Below are 6782 nucleotides of genomic sequence, written 5' to 3'. Positions count from 1 at the left end.
CTGGTTTGTTTCTGTGGCTGGTGTTTGAAAATACTATTGTGATAAACACAACCTAAAATTTGAGGGTTCTTTTGTTTTTCCTTTCCTATGGAAAAAAAGCACAGTTTACATTTTGAAAAGAAAATTGTTTTCATTTCTCCCTTGCACAGTTGTTGGAATACCTGGTATGGAGTGGACAGGAAATGATGAGTGTACAGTGTTATAAAGGTCCAGAAATAAAAGAAATGAAGAGTCTGGCCCTGGTTGAGTCCAGGGGTAACAGAAGAAACTGATGGAAAGATAGCCTGGAAAAATCTATAATGGAGCCTTTTCTTCTTCTGTCATAACATTAGCAAAGTGCCATCTCTGCCAAAGTGGTTCAGGGCATGCCTGGAAAATAGTTTTTGTCTGGAGGAATCCCCTGGGTGACTCAGGATTGTCCCAGAGCCTGTATGCTGTGGTAAAGGCAAAGTCATGCAGGATGTGTGAGGGTTTAAATAGCTGTAGGCACAAGCATGCAGGGGCAAGAAAACTTGAAATGACAGTCTTGGAAATCAGGGACACACATCCTTTGGGGTGCATCCTCATGGACAAGTCACAGGAGGGCACATCAGAAGCTGGGGTGAAGTAATAACCATGCAACTCCTTACTTAACAGGCTCAAGCTACAAAACAGCATCTTTCTGCTTGTAATCTGTAGCATATGTAGCAGGGTTTGTCTGCATCTGCACACCAGGCTGGGCAGCCTAAAGCTTCCTGCTTCTGGCAGAGGCATATCCTTATGTAATCCAAGGAAAGGCTGCTGCCTCTCTATTCAAAATGCCAGACCTCACAGGTTTCACAGCTGTAACCCTGCCCCAGAGTCTTGTTCAGTTCCAGGGTGTACCAGGCAACTGCAAGGGAGTTCCATTCATCAGCAGCAGGCCTGGCAGGTTTCAGATAGGGAAAATAGTAATAATTTGCCATTCATGCCCATGAGAAGCCCTAGGGCAAAGAGCCATGTTAAGAACACCTTTATTGTTACCATCCTAAAGTAGGTGCTCAGTGTATCTTTTCATCAGGGGCTGCTTTGTAGTACAAACAAGTGGCATTTTCCTGCTACCAGAAAACATTTCTGGGGGTAAGGGCCTGGAGAGTTTGGTCCTGGCTAAGACCATGAGCTCCCTATATGTTTCTCTTCACAGCAGCTCACTTGTGCTCCCATCTGAATCTGATGGTAAACCCTGCTTTCATTAAGCCATCCATCTTTTGCTTCATCCCCAGTGGATGGTCCCAGTCATTTTCATGGTGGCATCCGATAAAACCATGGAAAAAGCACCCATTATATTTGAAAGTTATTGTCATCCCATCAATGATCACTTTACCGCCCCCGAAGCAGTTTCTCACTTGATACTCAACAGCATGACAGGTTTGAATGTTCTCCTTTTGGGTCAGGTATGGATGTCATTCATCAAACATCTTTTTCCTCCAGTAAGAGCTATAAAGCAGTATGTGGGCATGGAAGTAGAGGTCACCATATTACACAGAAAGGGATCTACACAGCAATGAGGCTTCACCTTTTCATCAATTTCTTTCTCATCCCCTGTGTGACAGGCCATCACCATAATCTCTGTATGATCTGCAGGCTTCCCTCCAAATTTTTACATCTTGCTGGCAACGGTAACTCGGCTCCTCTGCAAATCAAAGATCTCCTGATGGTCTCTGTACATGTCAAGAATTACTTTTTTTTTTCCTTAAGCATCACCCTGTGCAGCCTATAATAATCTTGTGGAAGAGGGCCTATGTAACTGATTTTAAGCAGCATTGAAAAAATGGAGGAAATAATTTTGCAGCCCTTGATATCCACAACTTAGGGAAGACTGCTTAGTTTCATGGCTAAAAAACGTAGAATAGCCTATGAAAATGAAAACTCTGCTTGCACGTCAGTTTAACGCCCTGGGTAATTAATTGCAGACATGTTTTTTTCTTTCAGAAGCTGCCTGACAATGGAGCAGCCCTCATAGCCTCTGGCATTAGGGAAGCATAGCCCTGAAACTTGTGTTGTTAAGCTGCTGACTAAAGTCCACGTGTCCCCTAAAGCTCCCATTCTCCTTCAATTTTCCTTTGCACTCCTTCATCCCATGGGGCATCTGGCACTCCATGGCAAAAATGTAATTTGGGCCATGCGTGGTTTCCTGCACGTCCCATCTCGAGAGGAGAGCCCTGCCCTGCTCGTGGGGTTTTGATCCCAGACACGGAGCGCTGCTGCTGGCTTGTGTTACAGGCCTGTTCGTGGCACAGACTGCACTTCCAGCCTCTACCTTTGTGGTGCTTTTTCCACATAAAATCAGAGCCCAACAAGCTGGGTTCCCCAGGCCCATGCAGCAGCCAGCAGCTGGGGCATCTCCTTCTTGTGGAAGCACACGGTCACACAGCAAGCAGGGCTGGCGATAATGTCTACAGCCATGGGTGTGATTATATGGTGTACGGCAAATCTCACATTTCTCACCCCAAGTACTTTTCCTGACCTCCGTAACCCCACAATGATCTTCACTGCATCAGAAGAGAAAAGGGCCCCTGGGATATCTAGAACTGTTCCTTGGCTTAAGAACCCTCAGCATTTTTTTCCCTTCAGATAGGAGGATGATGAGTACATTAACATGCAGCAGGTCCTCGAACAAAGAGATCCCACTCAGCATGACCTTCCTATGCACAGAACACTCTGGTGTTTCATGGAGCTCTCTTGCTCTGCTCGTCAGTTCTGCACCACTCCAACCCCTCACTGCTACAAGCACTCTGAGACCTCTGGCAAAACAGAAAGAGCCATCACTGGTGGGTTTTAACCACTCAGCACTGATTTTTACTAACATTAGAACAGAGGTAGGCTGTGGGGTCCTGCGTACCCCACTCCCAGCAGCTTTTACTGTCAGAGTAGTGGGCAGAAAGCCTGGTCACACTTCAGTTCTCTCTTACTTTGCATAAGCATAATGACTCAGTCTGAAACTTTTTTCAGAATTCCTATTGCTTAAGGTAACAGTGGAAGACTGCAGTGAAAGCTGTGGGAAAGACCTGAGCAACACCACTAGGATCAGACATTTGGAATAAGTCATCAGAAACTTGCTCTGTTTAGTCTCAAAGAAGCACTTTGTGAGCTTCATGCATCAGCACCTCATTCAAGTTACCAAACCTCTCCTTTTTCACGTGCTACCTCACCCCGAACCTCTGGAATGACCATTCCCAGTGCTCTTTGCTCTGTGGAAGCCATAGATCAGGCTGATGTCTCCTCTACCATCCTCTTCACATTTGAAGGTGAGGGTAGGGACAGACTTTCAAATACGCACCCTGGGGACTTTGTGAGGGCAGCTGCTTCCACCGTAAGCAGTCTAACAGGACAGTCTTGGCTGTGTGCTGGGTCTCCTGTCTCATGTTTGCTCCATGGACCAAAGATAAGGAAACTTACAGCGAAGGCTTCATCGCAGGCATAGCTGTAAGGTTCCCCTTACCCAGGGCAAGTAGAGCTCATCCCACCACCCGCAATCTCTGTGTGACACCGCCACATCAACACATCAGTCCGCAGGGTCATTTCTTTCCGGATGACTCCGTGACTTTGACCCAGCACTGCTGCATTTTCTCTCCCTTTCTTCCGAAAGCACAGATTAGAGCAAACAACCTCCAGATGGAGCCCACGATGCACAGACCTCACAACACCTGAGGTGTGCTGTGACCCAAGGAGGAATCCCGGCTGTACCTGTGGTTATGGCCCCTGAAGGATGCTTCCTCTTTCTTACCTAAGGAAAACTGAGGCTACATGTAACACTCCACTTTTTGGAATGGAAAGAGCATTCAAAAGGTTCTTCAAAGCACCCACAGGAGCAGAGCACCTATTTGGTTACCTCATTGTCATACTGTGTTTACAACATTAAAAAGCTACAGGACACAGAGAGATGTCATTAACGAGCAGCCCATCCTGTAGCAGCCCACAAGCCTTGCTCCAGCATTCCCCAAGTGATTGTTTAAAGCTGCTCTCTCCTGCTCAGAGGGCATGATTAGCTCGTATTTTCTTTAGAACATGTGTTTACCTCATTATCATACTTACTTTCCACTGCTACAAAACTTCCAGTTCTGTACTCACCTAATATATGTTCTCAAATTTATGAGGCATCAATGCCTTAAGGCCCTTGAGCACCTAATGTTTGGGCAGCTGGCTGCGGTTCTGTGCATAAAGAATATACTTTTGATATCTGTGTAGCATCACATTCTGCTCTTCTGAAGTACAGAATACACTCAGCATAGCTGTAGATTTGATGGGGGGGAACATTTTTAGGTTTATATTTTGAAAATGAAATGCTGTCTTCAGAGCTCTCTGTTTCATTTTCAGCAAAGTGAATGTGAGGTAAGATGTTAAAAATGTTAAGCCAAAAAAACCCCTATATCTCAGCCTAATTTGCTTAATTATGCTTTTAAATTGTGGAAGTGTTTTGTTGATTGTGCAGCTGTGTGGCTGTATATGCAGGTGTATGCACACTTGCAACCATGAATATATTACTGTGTTCCTCTGCTTTGCCCCGTTAAACCACTTAAAACTCAGGTTTATTCTTTTGCTGGATGCAGTCTGCTGAAACGGCAGTCTTAGAGCATTTCGAGCAGCTTGCCTGTTTATGCCAAGTACCTGTTTCTAATCCAGTTTCTTGTAACACCCAGAAAGAGATATGTTAGCTAAGAATAACATGATATGATTCCACTTGCAAGTGACTGCTCAAGGGAAGTCTAATAGCAATTAGGCTCCTGGAACAGCAAATCAAAACTCATCTGTGCTGGCCCAAGCAATGAGGGTGCTTGGATGCACACTAGATGTTACAGCAGCCCTCTTATTAGAGAGTAAAAATGAACCAAGGCACAGACTTATTGTTAAACACAGCATTAAAAGGGTCCTGGCTTATTCCACTTCAGAGCTTAGTCATCTTAACTTCAACTATTCACTGACTCCGGCTGCAGCAAACTCCTACTGTAGGTTTCCCTTGCAGCCTCTGACTGCTGGTTATTTCCCGCTAAACTGTGACTGCAGGCACTAGTTTGCAGACTCTGACTGCAGGCTTTTACCTGGCTAGACTGTGACCGCAGGTTCCAACAACAGGCTCTAACTGCAGAGCCAGACTGACCTTACAGCAGCGACCCTCTCTCCACAGGAACCTTCTTCTTCATGATTCTCTCCTTCATGATCCTCAAAGTTCCTCCTCCATGATGATCCCCTCTTACGGCTTAACCCCCTCTTTTATCTCACTCACCCTTATTGGCTACAGCTGTTATTCATCAGGAGCGAGGCTGTATTGGTTAATTAACACAGCTGCTATTTATGAGGGGTAAGGTCACCTGTATTCCCTTTTCCTACAACTAGAAGGCTCACCAGCTCCCCCCAGAGAGTTTCTCTTGCTGTATGGATCATGTTTATACCCCTGTATACAAAGATATTCTTGCTGAAGCCTTGACCATATGGCCAACAGGCAGCGTTTACAGTACTTGGGTATAAATGCAGCACATGGACTCTGACAAAAATTGAAGGTTTTAAGAGCTGGCATGTGTAATACAAGCAGAGTAGAGGTTGCTCCAAAAAGGCAGTTCCTAAAGGGAAAGATTTATCCAGTGGCTCCTTTGAGTTTCTTCTGTTTGGCAAGTGATCATTTTCTCTTCACACAGAGGCCAGGGACTAGCAGACACCTCTTGAAGCCATCCCTTGACAATAGCTTTCCTGATTTAATTTGATTTTGTATCTTTTCTCACACTAGACTGTTTTGCTGCTGCTGCTCCTCTGTTCCACTGTTGCTTTTCCTGTATATTGAAGTCAGTTCAAGCTTTATTGTTTCCCATGGGACAGGACATGAGGCTCGTTGTGCTGAGCCTCTTCCTTTATTCAACTTCATTCTCGAGCCCAACTCTACTTACCCAAATGGCAAAACACCCTCTTCATACTTTCGTCCTGCTCCTGAGTTGCACAAGGGGTTCTGGAGTTGAACTTAACCAGAAACCAGCCTGAACCATGATTTTTTTCCCATCCATTGAGCAGAAACAGAATCTGTATTTGTATTTCAAAGATTTGAGGGGAGCCTCCAATCCCAGTGGAACCTGAACCAATTTCTGGGGGTTGTTTTCTTTTGGGAAAGTAGACTGGGGGACACACACACCTGTCTCCTAGCTGCTCCTTTTCTTTGGATCTGTCACATCTTTCTTTTTTTTGGGGGGGAGGGTCCATCGAGCACAGAACAAAGTGGGCAGTATCTGTGGCTAAAGGGGGTTTAACTCCATGCTGTGCCCTTACTTCTGCCAGGGAGGGCTGGCTTGTGCCATGGCAGCTGTCCTGGGCAGGAGGTGTGTTTGCCACTCGGGCAGAGCTGAGCAGGCTGCTGGCTTCTGAGCCAGCAGGATGAAGTGGCACAACACCAAACAGCCACAGCCAAATTTCTCCCTTCTTGTTCTCCCTCATCGGAGAGGAGTCAGGGGAGAGCTGAGATTTGCTCTTATGAATTTCTTCGGGCAGGAAATGGCAGAGTTATCGGCTTGCAACAGGGTGGGACGACACTTCTTTGCAAAAAGTCAGAGGATTATTTATCTGAAATGTCGTAACTCATTCATTCATACCCTTATTCCCCAAACCACAGATAATAACTCCACTCCCATTACACCTCTTCAAGCAGCAATTCAGGCTGCTCCATGACAGCAAGGCAGTAACATCCTAATTGCTCTTACATGTGAGGGTAACTATAATGGGTTCTGTGGTGGAAAGATGATTTATTTTCCAGTGTTGAAAGCACAGCTGTAAGTACACAGACC

At 45.6% G+C, this 6782-nt stretch overlaps 1 long non-coding RNA gene across 1 annotated transcript; it reads right to left on the bottom strand.

Annotated features, from left to right (window-relative positions):
• Positions 1 to 279: 279 nt before the first annotated feature.
• On the bottom strand, positions 280 to 5189 carry LOC120749854 (uncharacterized). The gene is made up of 2 exons (XR_005699796.1): positions 5117 to 5189; positions 280 to 1651 (listed from the first exon to the last, which is right to left on the bottom strand). It is a non-coding gene; the product is annotated as an uncharacterized LOC120749854 (long non-coding RNA).
• Positions 5190 to 6782: the final 1593 nt, after the last annotated feature.

The sequence above is a fragment of the Hirundo rustica genome, chromosome 3, assembly GCF_015227805.2.
Source record: "Hirundo rustica isolate bHirRus1 chromosome 3, bHirRus1.pri.v3, whole genome shotgun sequence".
In the NCBI taxonomy this organism is placed as follows: Eukaryota; Metazoa; Chordata; class Aves; order Passeriformes; family Hirundinidae; genus Hirundo; species Hirundo rustica.
Note: the sequence above shows the minus strand (reverse complement) of the source record. Positions and strands in the feature narration are given on the sequence as shown.